Genomic DNA, 22,846 nt, shown 5'->3' on the forward strand with positions numbered 1-22,846 from the left:
TACTTACATGTCTAAAATTCTAAGAGAGGCAATAAAATGTAATGTTTAAGACAACTGGCTGTCAAGCCTTACTGCTCAGTTTTGAATCCCAAAGCAATCACTGACTAGCTGTGTTTATCCTCATCAAGTTATGTTATCTTTTCCTAAGTTTCCTGAATGGCAAAATGAATATATTGATAGTAGCAACTTGAGAAAATAAATTTCACAATTTAAAAATAATTTCCTACATCTGATTTTGTTCTTTTGGGGTTCTTTTATCAGAAACTTGGAAAGTTAAAGCCTGGAATTTAAAGAATTATCCAGCAGCCACAAAATGACGACAACAACAATGGTGGTGTTTAAATTGGAATCTGGATGGGTAAAATGAAAAAAATTTGACCATTTAGGTCAAATGTCTATTTTCATTCATTCTGATGATAAATAATGAAGATCTGTCAGTGAACATAGAAAAGAGAAAGATTTAAGAAAGAAAAAAGAATCTAATTAGTTAAGCCAGATTGATGAGTTCTGAGAATCATCTTCATAGTTATGTATATACGGAGTCTACACCGGCCTAGTTAAGATAAAAGTGATGCCTTTGGCTAATGGTCCCACTCTCATAGGTAAAGACTTTTTGTGCATGTAAATTTTAGTTAATAGTGAAGAAGTATTTTCAATTATTTCTAGACCAATGACAACCCATATTCTGAAGTAGTAAGGAACCTAGGCTACTAATCACACAATAGCTCAGCCAGCTGCTTAATTAAAAAAAGACTCAATCAATTAATGTGTACTAGAATTCTATTATGGCCCAGGCATGACACAAGGTGCCAAGGATGCAGTAACAAACAAGTTTGATAAGTCCCTTGCTTCATATAATGTGTATCTAGTGGGGAGGGGGCATTTGGGAAGTGGTATAAAATAAAGTAACATATTAATTGAGCAAGTAATTTCACATTCTTAAAATGTGATTTAAAAATGGATGAGGGAGTCTGAGAGAACAGAGGATGGGGGCTACTTTAGACAGTGTGATCATATTATCTCTGAGTAGAGATCTGAAATATAATAAAAGCATTTTTTGAAAAGCTGGGGAAAGAAAAGTCCATGCATAGGACAGAGTAAGTAAAAAAAAAAATCTTGTAGGTAAATAAAAGCTCAGGTTATTTAAGGACAGTTAGAAAAGCAGTGTGTTTGGAACAAAATGGACAAAGGAGAAAATTATAACAGATGCATTTGGAGAAGGCTTCACAAACCAAAAACAGTACCCATATTCTCAAGACCATAGAATTCTACGACCATGCTGGGGACCACTGACACAATTAAGAAAGACAATGAAATGAGACCATTATTAACCACTAATGTAAGGTATAGCTCAAAAGACAGAGGATCTCCTTGGAAGAATGTACTTGATGATCAGCTGTCACATTTGGAGAGCGGAGAAGACTTAGTAGTAAAGCTCCAAGAAAGGTGAAATTCTCAAACCTCGTAAGTCTTCTAGCCACGTTCAGGGTCCCGCTTGGGAAAGAGTGGGACACTGAGACATAGAAGGGAGACATCTGAGTTGGCACACCTGAAAATTTTGAAAGCTCAGTTTAGAAAACAAAATGATGACAACAGCAATGGTGGGAGTGAATTGAAAGTCAGATGGGAAAAGTTTATTGATATGGGATCAATCCCTTATGACAAGATTTAACTATTTTGCAAGAACTTTGGGAGGTGATTCTAATATGTGTCTAGTTTGACTCTTTGAAGCTTGTAAACTGAGGATTCACGCTAAGTGAAATAAAAATGCTAGAAATGCCCTCTCACATCATACAACGAATTTATCAAAATGCTCAGAGAGCTGGATATGATGGAACGGACAGATTATGAAATGCCAATAAACCACTAGCCAACGATGTTCCATGGAAGGCACTAGAAGACATTTTATTAAGTGAAGCCAGAAGGAATGCCCTGATGAGAGAGGTGCCAGCACCATTGAGAAGTCTGGTGGTGACTGGCCTCCATAGCCTAGGCTAAAGGTAGCAGGTACTGTTATAGAATTGGGAAGTACAAGGCACAAAAATAATCAGAATAGAGTGACAATACTTAATCATCTGAGAAAAGGTGAGAAGACTTTTTGTAATGAATGTCAAGGCCAGAGTAGCGGCCAAGAGGCCTGATGAACAGAGAGAGATGACACGGTTAATAGAATATGGCATTTCTAGGGGCCCAGACAAATGTCAGCCAACAAACGTATTTCTCAATATATACAAATAAAAAAAGACCAAAGGTAGGTCATCAGGAGGTTGAGGGCAGCTACCTCAATAGAAAAGTCATGATACTTTGCACAGTTTCCAACTTGAGACAAGTTTTCAGATCCAGAATTCCCTGACTAAAGGAGAAATCTTCTCCCCAAGAGGAAGAATACTGCAACAGCATTGTAAGTATATTTGGAAGTTAATCTCCCAGTCCTTCTACAAAGACATTTGGACTTGTGTTCTAAATTGACATAATACCAGAAACCCAAAGTATCATGATATCCTCTTATTATAATGAGTTAAAATGGGGGAGAGGTTAAAATGGAGTTCTGTTTCAACTTTGATTTACAATGGTTTAACAAAATCCAACAATAATTTATCTGCTTCCCAAAAGTATACTGTAAAGTACCTACATAGCATTTAGCAGACACTCCACATTCATTTCTTGGCCAGAGGGTAAGAGCATTTTAGAAGAGAAGGCTAAGTGGGAGACTTTCCAATTGTCTCTGCCCTCCATATAGTAAATAAAAACAATATTGCTTCTTGCTGGGATTGGTAGAGTGCAAAACAACCGCTAAAAATCCAAAGGCTGCAAAGGTGATCACCCCTTTTATATTCTCACTTAATTCATCAATCTGTCCCCTACACAAGTCTAATGTAGCTAAATGTTTTGTCTCTATTTAAGCAAACCATGGAGGTGAACAATGGGTTAGCAGACTACTGAAAAACAACCAACTGATGGCACCAATTGCAGCTGCTGTGCTAGTTTTTTTGCTAGCTAGATTCCTCAGGTACATGACGCGGACATTGATCTGGTAGACGCATTATTTTCCAATTCTATCATGAAGAAAGTTCATAAACAGTTCACACTCACATGGAACAACACAACAACAATAAAAATGGTATATAAATACAGTCATGCCTAGGACATTGTTAATTTTCCAAGTGTCCACATATAGGTCAAAAGACCCCAGGAAATCCATATATTCTGGAGAACATCCTATTGGTTCCCTTAATGAGACTAGTTGAGCCATAAGTGGAAAGTTTGTTGGAGGCCTTTGTAAGCCACGTATGCCCCAAAGGGTAGGAAATCAACCTTATGAAAGAGAAGTGGCCTCTTGCATCAGCAAAATTTTAAAGAGGCTGTTGGTCCAGACATGTTACAAAATAAAGGATGTGTGCATCTCATATCTCCCACCACAAAAATGAAGCGCAACTTGTGGTATAGTATACCTTTCTCTCTACTAGAGACAACGTATGTAGTATTTGAAATTACACCTCCAGGGGTCACCCCAGTGGCACAGCAGTTAAGTGCGCATATTCTGCTTCGGTGGCCCCGGGGTTCACTGGTTCGGATCCCGGGTGCAGACATGGTATAGCTTGGCAAGCCATGCTGTGGCAGGTGTCCCACATATAAAAAAGTGGAGGAAGATGGGCATGGATCTTAGCTCAGGGCCAGTCTTCCTCAGCAAAAAGAGGAGGATTGGTAGCAGATGTTAGCTCAGGGCTAATCTTCCTCAAAAAATCAACAAATAAATAAATAAAATAAAATTACATCTCCAAACCATTTATCAAGTGACAGGAAAGACTTCCAGCTTTGACTTTGATCCAACGCAAGAAAGCAGGTCTTGGCTGCAGAGTACACAGCCCACCACTTTGGGTCAGACGACCTGGCAGTCTCCGCGCTATTAGAATATTAGTGATGAAAAGATACCACGTAGAATTTATGGTTAACTAGAACACGAGAATCACATCATAGACCTCTAGAGCTCGAGAGCAAAGCCATGCCGTACGCAGCAGAGATTTATACACCATTAAAACTAAAAACCCCACAAAAACAAAACACACGAGCCCTTGATGCACCTGTAGCCAAGGGGTCCCGGTTATTTGGATCTTCCGCGTGTGCTCAATATACAGTATCCAAGTCAGACGCTTTTGCCCCGCCTCAGCCTACAGAACCTGCTAAGGTCAGAGGGGGAAGAGCTCTTTCACTTCTGACCAATCGCATGTCCCCAGGACTTGGATCGAAGGGTGGAGTCAGGTGTTAGGGCGAGTGATTGGCTAGAGGAAATGATCCTGCCCACCAATGAGGAGGTGCGGCAGGATGGCAGGGAGAGGCCCCACCGCTTAGCACTTCAGGAAGTGCTGGGAGGTAGATGGGGGAGGCGAGCTAGAGGCAGCCAAGAACCATGGCGGCGGTGGAAGTGGCAGAGCGGCTGCGATACTACCGGCAAGTGAGTGTGGCACTGAGGCATGGTGAAGCTAAAAATTGGGTCTTTTCTGTTCACTCTCTGACTCTTCTTGGCCAACATACCTTTTCCCATCTTACCAGCGTGACCCTGTCCCACCCTCACTCCACATCTGTCACCACCATTGGATCCAACCCTGGACTATCACCCTCCTGAGCCTCCTCTTTTCAGGCTCTGGCCCGCTGTCCTCCTCCAGCCCTGCCCCATCCCTGCTGTCACTCTCTTGCCCTCCCGTCTCTCAGGCCCTCCACTATCTTCTGTCTTTCCCTTTCATGTCTGCTTCAACCACCTCTCTCCCCTAAAACTGCCCTTTCTGGGCACCTTTCTTAGAACCCTTTCTCCTGCCGGGACCATCCAGATTGTTCCCTTCTCCCCCCCTACAACATTTTCTGTAATCTGAGGTAAAGGTAGGAGGGGCACAGGAGGGACGAGGGTCAGTGAATGAACTTTCAATCTCTTTCTAGAGGTCTACGGTAGGTTTTCCCCAAAAACAGCCATTTGCTGGCTGACTTTGTATTTCCAAAGGCTGTGGGATGTCCCCTTTCTTGTTTTTTGTTTTGGATGAGGAAGATTAGCCCTCAGCTAACATCTGTGCCCGTCTTCCTCTATCTTGTATGTGGGTCATGGCCACAACATGCTTTGATAAGTGGTGTAAGTCTGCACTAGGGATCTGACCTCTCAAACCCAGGCTGCTCAGGATGAGTGAACAAGACTTAACCAACTATGCCATGGGGCTTGCCCCAAGCTGGCCCCTTTCTTGCCAAGACTTTCAGTTAAACTTACTCTTGGTAAAGTTACAGTGTTCATGTTGGGGGTAAATAATGACACATTGTTATGCTACTGGTATGTTCCAGGCACATGCAAAAGACTAAACATGGCTAAAACAGGTGACAGAAAACAGGAGCCAAGGAAGGTAAGTGCCAGTTCTACGTTCCCCTCCAAGTCAGCTCCTAGTGTGCCCACACACCCTCAGCTCTGCCTGTAGTAGGGATCTGGCCCTCTCTGAAGCCAGCCTGAGGAGAGGTGGTGGGGCTACAGGAGCTGCATGTCTGAGGCCTGTGATGTACAACTCTGTTCATTGCCTTTCCCTTACTGTTCACAGCCTAGCAAGGACCTAGAATATGAGGCAAAATTTACCACAGGCAAAATTCTCCAATCTGCAAGAAACAACCTTGCCCTCCTCGTTAAGTCCAGCCTGGGAACTTCTTCCTCTATATTGCTGGACTTTTAGATAACAGCATTTACCAGGTTTCAGTGAGTTCTACTGTAGAAACTTACGCATTTTAAGATTCTTAAGAGAGTCAGTAAAGATTCATGTTTAAACATGCTATTTAATGTGACAGTGTGGAGAATGTGTTAGAAGGGTTTTCAGATGGTCTGGTCGGATATTTCTTGCTGTGATCCTAGTTCTGTTTTTCTACTTTATATGTATATTTTTAGTGGTAAGGAAACAAAGTTTCCACCCTATGTTTTCCATTACCTACTTCTTGAAATCTTTTACTGATGTTTTTCTTTTGTTTCCCCCATCACAAAATGAGTTGGGAGACTTAAGAAGGTATTTTGTCATTTGCATCAAGAAGAATCTCCCTTCCCATGTACTCTATTTTGGAAATAGGCACCATTTTCTGATTCATTTAAAGCAATTTCTAAGCTGACCTGGAAAAGAACAGATATAGTAATCCTTACTCAACTAGGAGTTACTGTAACATGAAACAAAGAAACATTTTTTTGTTATTTTACTTAACCCTGGTATGTACAGAGGTACAGAGCACCTGACTATGGAGTATAGTGTGACTAGGGGGCCAGACTGCCCATTATTACCTATATTCTGTCAGATCAACAAAATCATGTGGCCCATCACAGTTCATTGTAAAATGGAAATCATTCACCATGGATCAGTTACAAGCATGGCCAGAAGGCACAAATAATCTCCACAAGCCCGTGTCATAGGCCCCTATGTCACCTATCACTCTGGTACCATCACTTATCCTTCAAGTCACACCTATTGCTGCACGATGGTTTCTAATGACCAGCTGAAGGAAAAAGAAACAAGTAAAGCTCGACTGAGTATATCAGTGCAACCTTAAAATAGACTACCTTTACGCTACAGTAAAGGGAAATAGTGAGGGGAAATTTACCTGATATTTGGAACTTCTGGCAAAGGCAAATGCACCCAATATTTATGGCTCCAAGTGGTGTACTTGATCATCTGTTTTGTGTTACAAAAGAAGTGACCTGAGGGGGCTGGCCCCGTGGCCGAGTGGTTAAGTTCGCGCGCTCTGCTGCAGGCAGCCCAGTGTTTCGTTGGTTGGAATCCTGGGTGCGGACATGGCATTGCTCATCAAACCACGCTGAGGCGGCGTCCCACATGCCACAACTAGAAGGACCCACAACGAAGAATGTACAGCTATGTACTGGGGGGCTTTGGAGTGAAAAAGGAAAAAAATAAAATCTTTAAAAAAAAAAAAAAAAGAAGTGACCTGAGGTAAGAATATATATAGACTCCTAGGAAGTTGTGAAAGGCTAACTGGTCAGGAGTCTGGGTGGAGGAAAACTGGATCATTAGCTGAAGGTGGGAAAAAGGTACAAACTTCCTGTTATAAGATAAGTAAGTAAGGGATGTAATGTATAACATGGTGACTGTAGTTAACACTGCTGTATAGTATATTTGAAAGTTGTTAAGAGAGTAAACCCCAAGAGTACTTCTCACAAGGAAAAAATGTTTTCTCCTTTTTTTTGTATCTTTATGAGATGGTGAATGTTAGTTAAACTTACTGTGGTAATCATTTCATAATTTATGTAAGTCAAATCATTATGCTATACAACGTAAACTTATACAGTGCTGTATATCATTTAGGTCTCAATAGAACTGGGGAGAAAGAAACAATATGAAAACCTAGGTGATGACTATATGGAAACTACTGTTGTTGCAACTTTTCTGCAAATCTAAAACAAGCCTAAAATTTAAAAATATTTATAAAAGTGATTTCTCCTTATTTTTCCCCATAACACTGAATAGAAGGCTGAAAATAAATTTGCCAAATTTCTGTGGACTAGATGAAGGAGAAAATATGGATTGCACAGTAGACTGATGGATAAGGGGAGACGGCATGAAAATTCCAATTTCTCCTCCTCATACTGAATGTAGGAGTATGTTCCATAGCCTATTTTTTATGTGGTAATAATATTTTAAAAAGTTTTATACTTATCTGACTCTCATTCAAACCCTTGAAGATAATGGTTGAAATATCATTGAAATTTAAAGTGCTATGCAAAAGTTTTTACATTACTCATACTCGAATAAGCACAAGCTCAGGATGAAATAGAACCAAGAAGAGAAAGATTCAGGCTGCAGAATTTTCTCAGTGTTTGGGAAATATAGTTAAAAATAAAATCTCCTTCCAACCCAGGAAACCTCTCCACAAAGGTGGAAGAGAAAGGAAACAATTTTCTTATTGAATAAGCATTAAAGCAGAATGTGATGTGCATCACAGCCAATCAACTAAGATAGAAAGATTGCAGATAGAGAGAAATTTCCCCCTTTTACATAGCCAAGCAGATACAACCCATTACATACATGTTCTCAAGGTAAACAGTAACTAGTCCTTAGGTAAGAGGACTTGACAGCACTGTTTGTCACAGATAATTCAGTCTAAATTCACTTGATTATTGGGGTGACCATCTGTGTTAGTCATTTGGCTTTATTCAAAGGAAAAATAAACTCTTCACATGTTTATGACAGGAGGTAGTTTTGCTGCTTGGCTTCAGGAGCCAGCTGATGTTAGTCTCCAGCTCCCCCCCCCCCCCCCCCCCCCCCCCCACAGGTCCGGAGAAATTGGGAGATGGGGACTATCTTGACTATTGACTATCTTCCTTGGTTGTTTACATCCCAAAGAGATGGTTCCCTGGTCCTTGAAATAGACATTCCTGGGTCCTAAAGCTGGTGAATGACTTATCTAGCTTTTAAAAAGATCCACAAAAATTTCAAAGAGATGGAGAAAGAACATAACGTTACAAGTTTTCTAATGTGTGTGCTCAAAGAAAAGGGAGGGGAGGGAAATCTCTTCCTTCCTTTTTTTTCAAATTGATTTAATTTACCTGTAACATTGTGTTAGTTTAAGGTATACAACCTGTTGATTTGATACATTTATATATTGCAATGTGATCATCACCATAGATTTAGCTAATACCTCTGTCATGTGACATAATTAACATTCCTTTTTTTGTGATGAGATCATTTAAGATCTAGTCTCTTAGCAATTTAAAAGTATGTAATACAATATTGTTGACTGTAATCACTGCGCTGTGCATTAGATCTCTAGAACTTATTCATCTTGTAGTTGCAAATTTGTACCCTTTAACAACATCTCCTCAGTTTGCCCACCCTCCACCCCCAGCAACCCCTGGTAATGACTATTCTACTCTTTTTCTATGAGTTAGTTTTTTCAGATTCCACATATAAATGATACAGTATCTGTCTTTCTCTCTCCGGCTTATCTCACTAAGCCTAATTTCCTCAAGGTCTATCCATGTTGTAACAAATGATAGAATTTCGTTCTTTCTCATGGCTGAGTAATATTCCATTGTGTATATACATATACCACATCTTTTTCCATTCATCCATTGACAAACAGTTTGTTTCCCTATCTTGGCTATTGTGAATAATGCTGCAATAAACATGAGAGTGCAGATATCTTTTTGATGTCCTGTTTTCATTTCCTTTAGATGTTTATCCAGGAGGGGGATTTCTGGATCATATGATAGTTGGATTTTTAATTTTTTGAGGAGTCCCAATACTGTTTTCCATAGTGGCTGAACCAATTTGCGTTTCCATCAACAAGGTGCACATGACTTCCCTTTTCTCTACATCCTGGCCAACATTTGTTATCTCTTGCCTTCTTGATGATAGACATTCTAACAAGTGTGAGGTGATATCTCAAGCCATTTTAATTTGTATTTTCCTGATGATCTGTGGTGTTGAGCATCTTTTCATGTATCTGTTGGCTAATTGGATGTCTTATTTGGAAAACTGTCTATTCAGTTCCTCAGCCCTTTGTTTAGTTTTATGTTTTTTGTTGTCATTCAGTTGTATGGGTATATATTTTGAATGTTAACCCTTTACCTGCTTTATGGTTTGCAAATATTTTCTCCCATTCTGTAGGTTGCCATTTTAATTTATTGATTGATACTTTTTGAAGTGCAGAAGCTTTTTAGTTTGGTGTAGTCTTACATGTTAATTTTTGCTTTTGTTGTTTGTGCTTTTGGTGTCATATCCAAAAAGTCATTACCATGACCCATGTCAAGGGCTTTCTTTCCTATGTTTTCTTCTGGAAGTTTTATGGTATCTAGGTCTTATGTTTAAGTCTTTAATCAATTTTGAGTTAATTTTTGTGAATGGATAGATAACCAATTTCATTTTTCTGCGTGTGGTTATCCAGTTTTCCCAACACCATTAATTGAAGAGACTTTTCTTTCCCCATGTAGTGTTCTTGGCTCCTTTGTCAAATATCAATTGACCATATATGTGAGAGTTTATTTCTGGGCTTTCTATGATGTGTCATTAGTCTGTGTGTCTATTTTTATGCCAATACCATACTGTTTTAATTAATTTGTTATAGCATTTTAGTATAGTTTGAAATGGGAAGTGTGATGCCTCTGGCTTTGTTCTTTTTTTCTCAGCATTGCTTTGGCTATGTGGGGTCTTTTGTGGTTCCATACAAATTTTAGGATTGTTTTTTTCTATTTCTGTGGAAAATGTCATTGCAATTTTGATAAGAATTGCTTTGAATCTATTGATGGCCTTGGATATTGCATACATTTTAGTAATATTAATTCTTCCCATCTATGAACATGAGATAGCTTTACATTTGCTGTGTCTTCCTTAATTTCTTTCATCAAAGTCTTATGGTTTTTCTTATACAGATCTTTCACTTCCTTGGTTAATTTATTCCTAAGTATTTTATTATTTTTGATGCTATTGTGAATGGGGTAGTTTTATTTTTTTTCAGACATATTGTTGTTTCTGTATAAAAATGCAACTGATTTTTGTATGTTGATTTTGTATCCTACAACTTTACTGAATTCTTTTATTGGTTCCAACACATTTTTTGTTGAGTCTTTAGGATTTTCTATATATAAGATCACATCATCAGCAAATGACTGCATACACAATGTGCAACATCATCACTATCAACTTCCAAATTCTGTCCTTACTCCAAACAGAATTTCTGTAGCCCTGAAGCAATAACTCCCCATGCCCCCTCCCTCTCACCCCTTTGTAACGTCTAATCTACTTTCCATCTCTATGAAATGTGTCTATTCTATGTACTTCCTATAAATGGAATCATACAGTACTTGTTTTTTTGTGTCTGGCTTATTTTACTTAGCATAATGTCTAAAAGATCCAAAGATGTAGCATGTATCAAAACTTCATTTATATGATTGAATAATTTTCTGTTGTATGTATATACCAAATAACCTTTATTTTTAATCTGTTGATGGACACTTGGTTTGTGTCTGTCTTCTAGCTATTGTGAATAATGCTGCCATGAAAATTGACATACAAGCATCTGTTCCAGTCCTTGCATTCAATTCCTTTGAATATATAACTAGAAGTGAAATTTCTGGATCGTATATTAATTCTATTTTTAAACTTTTGAAGGACTGCCAAATGTTTTCCACAGCAGATGCACCATTTTACATTCTTAGATCATTTGCCTATTGTTAATATGCAAATTGTTTTGTTGTTGTTAAGCTTCAGGAATTGTTTATATAGTCTGGATACTAAACTCCTATGAACTATACTCTGCAAATATTTTCTCTCGTTCTGTGGATTGTCTTTTCACTCACTTGATAGTGTCATTTGATACTCAACTGTTTTAATTGTAAGTTCAGTTTACTCATTTTTTCTTTTGTTGCTTCTGCTTTTGGTGTCATATCCAGCCATGCACTGTTTCAAGTACTGAATATGCAGAAGTGAATAAAACATCCAGAGCTTCTACACTTGTGAAATTACATTTTAAGAGTTTCAAAAATGGTTGCATTATGCGCCACATGTTCATTTGCCTAATGTACTAATTATCTCAAAAAAAATTCACATCTTCATATTTGAATTTCAGTTTCATTAAACATTAATTGTACTCTAGTTTTCTAAATATTTTAATAAATATTGTATGAAGAATTTTATTTTTAAGTAGATATGTAGGAAAAAGCATACTTTGCTTGGGCACTGACTTAAACTAATCCAGTATAATAAAAAATAACTTCTTAGTTTCAACATGCTTTTGTGTAAAAAGAATAAACTTTGTAATGGAGAAACATAACGGGTAATCAAAGCTGTATGCTTAAGAATGAATGGTCCTCTGAGACTTAATTGCCTCTACTCTTGATTGGGTATGATAAACCATAACAATTTGGGGGTCACATTTAAAGAAAGTAACTAATTCAAAGCACTTTCCAAGGCTGCTGTTGCATAGTAAACACTTAGCAGAATGCTACTTTTTTCCTAACTCTGGTGTGTATTCTAGCAAGCTGTGTCCTTGAGACTAGGTAATCTAAAATAGCCTAGCCTTTTAATAAGTGAGGACCGTACTGAACTGTGTAAAAAGTCAAGTAATATTCCCATCATGGCAAGAGAGCATTGCCAGCGTGTCTGGAAGAACCTCAGATATCACAGGCTTGACGCTGGGAACAGTTTGGCCTTGACCACAAACCAACTCAGACGTATTTGTTGCTTCTGAGGTGACCCTGGACACCGTGTTCATTCAGAGCAGGGCAAAAGAGCAAGGAACTTTTGCCATTGACACTTAATTCCAAGATATTTTCTGAATTCAATTTAATATAGCATTAATAAAGTAGTGATTTTGCCTATTTTATTCACATTGTTCTACTCTAGTGTTTTTAATGTGTCTAGTCGTAAGAGATGAATCATTGTCAAATGAATGCTAGCAATTTGAAAAATATTAAGTTTACTGGATAATGATTTAGTGTCTCCTTCCTGTGGAGATCTTGCAGTCAAGTGCAGAGAGAACTTTTCACATCTAAAAAGACATGACAAGTAAGTTCACATTTAATTAAATTAAGGGTGAGTTTTAACCACTGCTCTTGGAGAATCAGAGTAGAATTTGATCAGTTGTGGGTGTCTTTGCTGACAATCAGATTGTTAGTACAAGAAGAGTTCTGTTAGAATATTGACTTTTTGTATTATTGATTCTGTAGAACAGAGTACATAGTATTAGATATTATTCTTTTTACCATAACTTTTTTCCTTTCCAGGTTTTTTGAGTCATTTGTACGCAGACTTAACAGATGAAGATACTTTTTCTTGGCCTGAATATCTCTTCATTTATTGTTGTTTAGTAGAGATGTTGTATCTTAGAAGTAGGTCTCAAAATCAGTAAAGGATAAATATAAATCATAATTATTATACTTTTTCCGATATTTTCTTAAAAATATCCAGAAGATGAGTGTGTATCTCACGGGTCTTGATGCAATAGACAACTGGGTTGAGCACAGGAGGCACCAACAAGTAGACACAGCCCATGATGACATGAACCAAATGTGGGGCCTGCTTCCCAAAGCGGTGAATGATGGACACTCCCAGCATGGGGACGTAGACCAGCAGCACAGCACAGGTATGGGAGACACAGGTGTTAAGGGCCTTGACTCATTCTTCCTGGGAGGCGATACCCACAACTGTTGTCAGGATCTTCACATAGGAGAACAGGATAAGCACAGAATCAACTCCAAATGTGATAATAATGACAGTGAGTCCTAAGAAGCTGTTAATATGGTGGTCAGAGCAGGAAAGCTTAATAATATCTGGGTGTAAACAGTAAGGATGGGAAAGTACATTGGCTTCACAAAATTTGAGATGCTTAATGAGGACAGGGGCTGGGATGAGGATAATGATGGCCTGGAACACAAACCCTACAGAAATTTTTACATGGTAGAACTGTTCAGGATGGCAGTGTATCTGCGAGGATTGGATATGGCTATATAGCGGTCAAAAGCCATAGACAGTAGGATACCTGACTCTATCATGGAGAAGATGTGGATAAAGGACATCTGGGCAAGGCATGCATCAAAGTCTATTTCACGAACATTGAACAAGTAAAGCTTAAACATTGTAGGTAAGGTGGTGGCACAGAGACCCAGGTCACTGACTACCAGCATGGAAAGAAAAATGTATATGGGTTCATGAAGTGATTGTTCCACCCAGATTACTGTCAATATGGTACTATTACCCATAATGGCAATTAGGTATATGATACAAAAGAGGACAGAAATGTGAGGATGATAAGCTTCTAAGCCTGAGAAACCAGAAAGCAGCAAATGTTGGCAATCACTGCTGTTGAAAAGGCTCATAATAGACGTGCTGAAGTACTAAATCTTCACCCTTAGAATTACAAAGAATAGACTGTTACATTATCATCATGATTATCATAAAAAACTGTTATCGTTTTTTATTCTATTTGTTCTGTCTCCCTTATTCTGATTACTTAAAATCAATTTATAATAACACCTATACAATCTATCATCAAAGGGACTTGACACTAAAAAATGAGCATTGGTTTTAGAAACATTGTATAAATCTAATCACAAATCATAACTTACAGTTTAGGGTATATGGTCCTTCTTAAGAAACCCATGTTGAAAAACAGCCCTATATTGTACTATCTATTTAAGGTAATGGCAAGCAAAACTATTTGATGCAGTAGCCAAGACTTGGAAGCAACCTAGGTGCCCATCAAGGGACGAATGGATAAAGAAGATGTGGTATTTAAACACAATGGAATACTACTCAGCCATAAGAAATGATGAAATCCAGCCATTTGTGACAACATGGATGGATCTTGAGAGTATTATGCTGAGTGAAATTAGTCAGAGGGACAAAGTCAAATACTGTATGATCTCACTCATAAGTAGAAGATAAAAACAACAACAAACAAACACATAGCAATGGAGAATGGATTGGTGGTTTCCATGGGGGAAGGAGGGAGGGCAAAAGGGGTGATGAGGCTCACATGTGAGGGGATGGACTATAATTAGTTTTTGGGTGGTGAACATGATGTAATCTATACAGAATTCGAAATATATTATGATGTACATCCAAAAGCTATATAATGTTATAACCCAATGTTACTGCAATTAAAACAAATAAATAAAATTGAAAAAAAATAAGGTCATAGATATTTACTATGAAGGACAAAAGGACACTTTCTTTCATAAGTGATGAAATGCAGTTGTTGATTAAATATAGCGAGAGTAGGTTTATAGACACTTCAAATTAAAATTTAAATAGCATTGGATAAAGCTGTTTGATGGAGACAGGCTTTGGAGTCAGATAGCTATAAGCAAAGAATGCTCAGTTTCCTCCCATTCAGCATTAGACTTTGGTCAATCATGACAACTTTCCTAGGAGGAAGAATATTTAGGAGTAAGGTAAAAAAAAATGTGTCTTTTTATTGTGGTGGTCATTTGAGCAAGAACAAACCAGAGCCAGGCTTTGTCAGCAGATAACACTATGATTAAACTCAAAATATTAACAGTGCTAAATGTTTAGTAATAATAGAGAAACATGATAATGATTATTTTAAAGTATTATTCCATGCTGTGGTAGGTGTCCAACATATAAAGTAGAGGAAGATGGGCACGGATGTTATCTCAGGGCTAGTCTTCCTCAGCAAAAAGAGGAGGACTGGCAGCAGTTAGCTCAGGGCTAATCTTCCTCGAAAAAAAATAAAATAAAAAAATAAATATTTTAAAGTATTGTCTAAAATGGTACAATACAATTTATCAAATGTAAATGCGAAATCCAATTTTTTCATCATTTACTTATCATCTCGAGAAATCTTAAAATGTTGCTAATTATTTGTCAGTTACATTTGGCTATGAAATTAACGTCTGTAACAGTAAAAGATTGAGGTTGTCATAATGGAAATAGCATGAAGTTTGTAAGCATGCAGAGTTGTATTAGAATTCTGGTGTCTTGGCCACTCTTTCTATGGTACTGGTGCATTATTTGTAAACTCTGGGCTTTTGTTTCCTACTTGGTAAAACTGTAGAAATGTTATTTTGCTTACATTGCTTTTCCAATTAAAAATTAATGTATCAAAGTATTCTAGGAAACTGTCTTATTCATATTGAGAATACACTCTTTGTTTCCTTAATTCATATCAAAGTTACATGAACTGGGGCCACGCTTATAATGTATAAATCAAAACAGGTACCAGCGACATTACTTTCTGTAGTGAGTATATTCAGATACAATAATAGAGGTTAAGAAGGATATGGCACACTGGAGAGTGTAATTACTGGTTTTTTACCATAAGCTATCACTCTGTTCGTAGGCCAGAAACTTGACTAAATGTCTTACATCTTTTCTAGTCTAAGAATTCTCCAGTTTTCAAATCTTCTTTTCTCCCACTCCTAACGATCTAAGATCCATCATGGTCTGAAAGTGGTCCATGACTGAGATTTTCTGGTTCTCAGACTTCTCATTGGGTAACTGAGTGCCTTTTTGCTATGTGTCCTTAGGAAAGGCTATCTTTTTCCTGCGAAGGAGGACTGGGTCTCTATGCAGAGTTTGACAAACTTGAGGTTAGGAGCAAAGTCTTTCGAGGCTGCCAAATATGACCTAGACTTCAGAAACCAGTCACAATCAGTCATAGGACTCCAATGCCACTTTCACTTCTAACCAGCTGATTATGAATTTGGGGGTCCCCATGAACTCTCTCCAGTTCAGTAATTTGCTAGAATGACTCAGTACTCAGGTAAGTGGTATATTTATGATTAAAGTTTTAATATTGCAAAAGGACATAAAACAGAGCCCGCCAAAGGGAAAGATGCACAGACCGAAGTCTAGGAGGGGACCAAACTCAAAACTTCTGTCATCCTCAGATATGTGTTCTTCACCCGGCTTATCAATGTGTGACAATTCAGACCGTTGCCAAACAGGGAAACTCACCCAAGCTTCAGTGTCTGTAGTTTTTGTTTCCTTGTTTGATTATGTAGGCCTGATTGATAGAATCATTATCCAGGTGACTCAATCTCCAGCCCTTTTTCCATCCGTGGTGATTGACTGATATCATGTTGCTAAAGCCCTAAACCTTTATTCACAAGCTTGGGCTTTCTGGCATGACCAGACCCCTCTTGAGTTATCTCATTAGCATAAACTATCTAGGGGTCCACCATGAATAGAAAAGACACTATTATCATTCGGGAAACACCTAGGGTTTAGAGTATACTTCCTAGGAACCTGGGACAAAGCTAGCCAAATTCTTTATTATTCCGTCTCAAAGTATAATGACCTCTGCAGGGGCCAGGTCTGTATTATCATCCTGGGGTCAGCTCAGATTCTAAGAGAGCCCAAGAAAAGCGAAAGCTAACAGCAGAGGATGAAAGAAACTTAGTTATTAATACCTTTCCAAAATCCAAAGTCTGGCAGAAAAGAACTGTTCTGTTCGTTGTCCTTACATTCCAGCTAGTGATCAATCGTTCTAGGTAAGTTTCTTTTCCATGAACCAGGACCTGCGTATGGTTGAAAGTCTCTAATTGCAGTAAATTTTAACGCAAAGTAGAAAGGACAGAGAATCAGAACGTCTTAATTCTGCATCTCTCAGTAATAAAATGTCCTTTGGCGTGACAACTACTTTCTCTGTACCCAGATTTCTTTAACAGTAAAATGAGAGGTCAGTCAGATTCATATCATTTAGAGATAGAAGAAATGCAGAGATAATCTAATGCCATCATCTAAATTTCATATGAAGAAAACTGAATGGACACATCTCAGTTAATTACACTTTACCGTGTCTTCATTCAAAAACTCCCTATCCCACTCTCTTCTTCCACTTCAAGAACAGGAATGAATATTTTCTTATCTGAGTATCAGAGAGAGCTACATTGCACAAAATATATACTTCTGCTTTCACAGAAGCTATTTTGAACTTAAACTCTTTCAGAAAATTGATGGTCCCATTCATACATTTCTCATCTACCCACAATCTTTAAAGCAGGATAAAATTTGGAGAGGCAAGGTTAATTTAAATAAGTGAAATTTATTGACTCCAAAAAGATCTGTATATGATTGGGATGTCACATTTCTATAGTGATAGTGATCATATGTTAATCCTTACATGGATGTGCAATCTTATGGATGAGGATATATAGAGAAGTCATTCAGATCTAGAAAATTCTTTTAATGACATTGTTATCAGTTCTTTCTTCAGGAAGTTTCCTAAATTTCTCTGTTTTTCTTTTACATTTCCTCAAGAAGGAAGTACTGATTTCTCTTTTCACAGAGGTTCTCTACAGGTTCTGACAAGCACTTGCTATTATATATTGAGTGGTTACTTTCCTTCATACTTTGTACCAAGTCCTTCATATATAAATTTAGTTAGTCCTCCAAATAACCAATTCTGGTAAGTAATATTATTGCTACAATTTATTGTTCAATAAATCTAAGGAACTTGATTCCATATTATGTTATTTCAGGTAGCAAAACAATAGCAGGTACCAGTTCTTGTTTGAGGAGAGGAAACATTTTATGAGCAATACAGTATTTAAAGAGTTATGGATTGATTTATTTGCAATGTTAAGATTTTTCATGTGTTTCCTTCTCCATTTTCTGTTTGACAGCTCTTCCTAAGTGTCAGTTCTTGTGCCTACAATACAAACTTATTCAATGTCTTTAGAGGACACTACCCTTGTTGTACTTCCTCTTGTGTAGAATATTGTTGATGATTATTAATTTTTGAGTTGCAGCATCTCCTTGGAGAATTTTTTGAGTTTTCCTGGGTTTCTTTCCTTTTCATATCACTCCTATTTGGAAAACACTACCAACCTCAGTTACACTGCAGAAGATCACTAGTGGCAAGAAATAGAAGGAAATGTCTTTCCTATTAATCAAGTTCTAAGAAATTTCCTTAATCATTAGGTACACAAAAAATAGTACTATACCTACTAGTTTTACTAGACTAATGGAATTTCTATTACATGCAGTCACTCTTTCCCATTAAAATCTGATAAAATATCTGATTTTTATAGGAGAAAATTTCATGTCAGTTATGAGAAAGAGATCAATTATTTACACCTTTTACTTCCTAGACCACCACCAATTCTAATTCCATCTCTGAAAACAGTTTTCCTAAAATAAGATTCCCTTACAAAACTAAGGACATGGTCTTGGATATTTTGGTCCTAAGACCGTAAACAGTGGGGTAAAGAAAAGGTGGTACTGGTACATGTTGGCAATTAAGATATGAATTTGGGGGGAAGGGTTGGCATTATAGTCAAAGTGATAGGTGAAGAAGGTAAAGACAGCTTGAGTAGAAAATGAGGATGACACAAACATAGGCGTCATACTTGCCTAGAGCTCTAAAACTTGCTTCCCATGATGGAGGACAAAAGAGTGCATGTAGGATTAGGAAATGAGACAGCAATGAAAAAGCCATCACAGGAACCAATCACAGAGGTCATACTGAGACTATAATGCTTGGTGGCTTCCATGACTCTGCATGCCAGCTTCACTACAGCTATGAACTCATAGCATGTGTGGGCTATGTTTAAAGTCCTGCAGATAAGAGCAGCTGCCTGAGCAGGATGGGATGTGGGAAAACAAAGCCACTCCCTGGAATACCACAGATGCTACCATTTTGACAATGTGAGCATGGATGAAAATGGTGTTATGGTGTAGGGGATCACAGATGTCCACATTGTGGTCCATGGCTATTGGCAGGAAGAAGCCCAGTTCCATGGCAATAGCTGTGAATCAAGAACATATGGGCTAGGCAAGCATCAAAGGTGATGTCATGAACTCTGATCCAGAAGAGACAAAGTACGTGGGGGTGGTGGGGGCAATGTAGATGTGGAAAGCACCAGGTCAGTGACTGACAACATGCACAGAAAGAGGAACATAGGCTCATGAAGGCTTCACTCTCCCTCATCATGGCCAGGATGATCACATTCCCCACCACAGCCACCACATATATAGAGTAGAAGGAAATCCTGATCCAGACATGCAGGTGCTCTAGTCCTGGGAGGCCCATCAGCAAGAAGTTCTTTAGAGAAATCTGAGATTTATTGGCTGATCATAAATTAGCCTGTAAGGACTTTGATCATCTTTCTCTTCCACAAGATAACACACTCATCCATGACATTGGTGAATTCATGCTGATTGGACCTAACGAGCAAGATATAGAAACTACTCTAGACTTATTGGTTAGACACTTGCATATCAGAGGGGAGGAAATAAATCCAACAAAAATTCAAGGGCTTTCTACATCAGGGAACTTTCTAGTGATCCAGTGGTGTGGGAATATGTCAAGATATCTCTTCTAAGGTGAATACATTGTTGCATCTGACCCTCCTACTACCAAAAAGAGGGACGTTTGGATTTGGGGGACAACATATTTCTCTGGGGTGTGCTACTCCAGTCCATTTACCAAATGATCTGAAAAGCTGCTAGTTTTGAGTGGAGTTCAGAGCAATAGAAGGCTCTTCAATAGGTCCAGGCTACCACTTGGATCATATAATCCAACAGATACAATGGTTCTCGAAGCATTAGTGGCAGATAGAGATTCTCTTTGAACCTTCAGTACACAATTATAGGTGAATCACAACATAAATCCTTAGGATTTGGGAACAAAGCTCTACCATCTTCTGCAGATAATTACTCTCCTTTTGAGAAACAAATTTTGGCTTGCTAACTGACTTTAGAAGAGACTGAATGCTTAATGGTGGTTCACCAAGTTACTATGAACCTGGGCTGCCTGTTGAACTAGATGCTGTCTGATGTAACAAGCCATAAAGTCTAGAGTATACAACAGCATACCTTCATCAAATAGAAATAAAATATAGGAGACAGGGTTTGAGCAGGCCATGCGGATACAAGTAAGTTCCATGAGGTAGAGCTACAAATGCCCATGGCACTCTCTTCTGCTATGTCACCTTCTTTCTTCCAGTCTGCATCTATGGCCTCATGAGGAGTTTCCTACTATTAGTTGACCAACAGAAACTCAGACCTCGTTTACGGAAGTGTCAGCATGACACATAGGCACTACTCAAAAGGGAAAAGCTGCAGCAATACGGCTACTTTCTGGGACATAAGTGAAGGACAGTGGTAAAGGGAAATTCCCCCAGTGGGCAGAACTTTGAGTGCTGGTTGTTTATTTTGCTTGAAAAAGGAAATGACCAGACGTCCTATTCGTTTCCCATTCATGAGCTGTGGTTATCGTTTTGGCTGAATGGTCAAAAACTTAGGAGAAACATCATTGGAAAATTGGTAATAAGAAGATTTAGGGACATTTCTGTGGATATATTTCTTGAAATAGGACCTCCAAAAAAGTGAAGATATTTGTGTACCATGTGATCATTCACCAAATGATGACCTCAGCAGAGGAAGATTTTTAATAATCAAATGGGTAGGATGACCCATTCTGTGGATACCAGTTTGCCTCTTTCCCTAGTCACTTCTTGCCAATGGACTCATGAATGAAGTGGCCATGGTGGCAGGGATGGAGGTCATGCATGGACTTCCACTCACCAAGTTAAACATGGTTTTATCACTTTCAGCCACTGCTAAATTTCAAATTTGCTAGTAGCCAAGACCAATATTTGAGAACCTGATATGGGATCATTCTCTATTGTGATCAAACACCTATGGGGTGGTAGGTTGATTACACTGGACCACTTCCATCATAGAAAGGGCAGCTCTTTGTTCTTTCCGGAATAGACACTCTGGGTACAGGTTTGTGTTCCCTGCACACAATGCTTCTGCCAAAACTATCATCGGTGGACTCACAGAATATCTAACCACCAGTATGTTATTCTACAGCATTGCTTCTGATCAAGGAATTCACTTCACAGCTAATAAAGTGGGAGTGGTGGCCACTTGTCATGGAATTCAATGGTCTTACCATATTCCCTACCATCCTGAAGCAGTTGGCTCGACTGAATGGTGGAATGGCTTTTTTTTTCTGTCGTGTTGTGTTGAGCTATGTATATTGTTTCTTTTTATATTTTTTCCAGCTTTATTGATGTTTAATTGACAAATAAAAATTGTATATACTTAAGGTGTACAAAATGATGACTCGATATATTTATATATTGTGAAATGATTACTGCAATCAAGCTAATTAGCATTCATTGTCTTACATAGTTCGCATATTTTTCTATGTGGTGAGAACACAAGATTTCTCTTAGTAAATTTCAAGTATACAATAGAGTAGTATTAACTACTGTGATGTACGCAGATCACACGTACGTCACTGTGATGTACGTTAGATCTCCGGGACTTATTCATTTTCCATAACTGAGACTTCGGGCCCATGACCGACATCTCTGCATTTCCCCCAACCCTCACACCTGGAAACCACCACTCTACTCTCTGCTTTAATGAGTCCAACTTTTTTAGATTTCACATATATGAGCTCATGAGGTATTTGTCTATTTGTTTTTCTATATCTGGTGTATTTCACTTTACATAATGTCCTCCAGCTTTATCTATGTTTTTACTGTTGTTATAAACGGCACAATTTCCTTTTTCTTTTTAGGTAGATTAGCCCTGAGCTAACATCCACCACCAATCCTCCTCATTTTGTTGAGGAAGATTGGCCCTGAGCTAACCTCTGTGCCCATCTTCCTCTATTTTATTTGCAGGGCACCTATCACATCATGGCTTGATAAGAGGTGCATAGTTCCATTCCCAGAATCTGAACCAGTGAACCCTGGGCCACCGAAGCAGAGCGTGTGAACTGAACTGCTACTCCACCAGGCTGGCCCAAGATTTCCTTTTTTTTAAGGCTGAATAATGTTCCATTGTGTGTATATATATATATATATATATATATCACACATATATACATATATATATCACAAAGGAATATATATATCACATTTTTTTATATACTCATCAATCAACAGATACTTAGGTTGTTTTCATACCTTGGCTATTGTGAATAATGCCACAATAAATATAGGGGTGCAGATATCTCTTCAAGATCTTGATTTCATTTCCTCTGAAGGGATACCCAGAATTGGGATTGCTGGATCATATGGTGTTATCTATTTTTAAATTTTTGAGGAATCTCCATACTGTTTTCCATAGTGGCTGTACCAATTTATATTGCCACCAACAGTGCATTAGGGTTCCCTTTTATCCATATCCTTACCAACACTTGTCATCTTTTCTCTTTCTGATACTATGCATTTTAACAGGTGTGAGGTGATAGGACATTGTGGTTTTGATTTGCCTTTCCCTGATGGCTACTGATGTTGAGTACCTTCCATAAAACTGTTCGCCATTCATATGTATTTTTTTGAGAAGTATCTATTTAGGTCCTTTGCCTATTTTTTAATAGGGTTATTTGGTTTTTTTTT

General features: G+C 38.2%; 1 pseudogene; it reads right to left on the bottom strand.

The window, feature by feature from the left end:
• Positions 1 to 18,550: 18,550 nt before the first annotated feature.
• On the bottom strand, positions 18,551 to 19,557 carry LOC124225516 (olfactory receptor 52E8-like; annotated as a pseudogene).
• Between the last annotated feature and the right edge of the window lie 3,289 nt (positions 19,558 to 22,846).

The sequence above is a fragment of the Equus quagga genome, chromosome 14, assembly GCF_021613505.1.
Source record: "Equus quagga isolate Etosha38 chromosome 14, UCLA_HA_Equagga_1.0, whole genome shotgun sequence".
NCBI classification, from domain to species: domain Eukaryota; kingdom Metazoa; phylum Chordata; class Mammalia; order Perissodactyla; family Equidae; genus Equus; species Equus quagga.